The following is a 1,240-nucleotide window of genomic DNA, read 5'->3' as shown; positions in this document are numbered from 1 at the left end:
ACATGAAGAGATAATTGTAGTTATAAAATTCAAGTTAAGCAAATTAAAGTGGGAAATTCAAATTTGGCAGTGGCTTACAACTGTGACATGAATGAAGCTACCAATGGAAGTAGTTTTAGTGAATGCTGAATCCAGTGCAAAAAATATTATTCAAGTGAGAAAAAATGGTGGGGTTTGAATAGGTAATATAAGGCCTTAATGGCAATATTGTTCAGGAGAAAGACAGAAGCCTACACAAACATTGTCATATTTATAAATTCGAACTGAACTTTATTTATTATTGCATTTTATAAGAGAAGTAATATGCTATAAAGTTACTCAAGAATTGGGAGATTTGTGAAATTCTTTGGACATGTCCTTCACTATTTTCCGTAGTCATTTTTTTTAACCTTTGCATTTAATAGAATGAATTATAATTATCTGTTCATCTGCTTGTCTTCTTAATCCCACTGTGAGCTCTTTTATGATTGAGAGCCTATCAAATTAATCTTCATTCTCCAGCAGTTAGCACAGTACCTGCTCAATAAATTATGGTAGGGACTCAAATGCTTATTTAGTCACTGGAATGAATGTATAAATAAGTGAATGAGACACTAAGAGGAGAGCCTTTGTTCAGTTGCAAACATAACATTCATGCACAAATAAAAATATAATAATTTAAACGTATACATTTTTTTATTGATTTCAGAGAGGAAGGAAGAGAAAGAAAGATGGAAACATCAATGATGAGAGCGAATCATCAATCAGCTGCCTCCTGCACATTCCCCACTAGGGATCGAACTGGCAACCCGGGCATATGCCCTGATCGGGAATCAAACCAGTGACCTCTTGGTTCCTGGGTCCATGCTCAACCACTGAGCCACACCTGGCCGGGCAAAAAATATAAAATTTTTAAAGGAAGGTTTGATTTAGTAGGAAAGCATTTTAGACTTTTCCAGGAAAGGATTTTGGCTGTTTCTTAAACCAAAAAAAATATATTTGTAAGATACTTTATTTTTGCTGTGTGGATCTCAACCAAATAAATGACTACTTAGAAAAATTCTGCTTCTGACAACAAGTATATTAAAAAAAGATAGATCAAGAAAAATTAGTTGCATGCTTCTGGAAATACAAATGTGCCATATAAATATTCAGTTCAGAAATGTTTGAGTGTAAAACAGAATATGTCAAAATATATTCATTCCAAAATAATTAGAATATATATATATATATATATACATATATACATATATATATATAT

This window comes from Myotis brandtii, unplaced genomic scaffold (assembly GCF_000412655.1).
Source record: "Myotis brandtii unplaced genomic scaffold, ASM41265v1 scaffold39, whole genome shotgun sequence".
In the NCBI taxonomy this organism is placed as follows: Eukaryota; Metazoa; Chordata; class Mammalia; order Chiroptera; family Vespertilionidae; genus Myotis; species Myotis brandtii.
The sequence above is the reverse complement of the archived record's forward strand: the minus strand, read 5'-3'. Positions refer to the sequence as shown.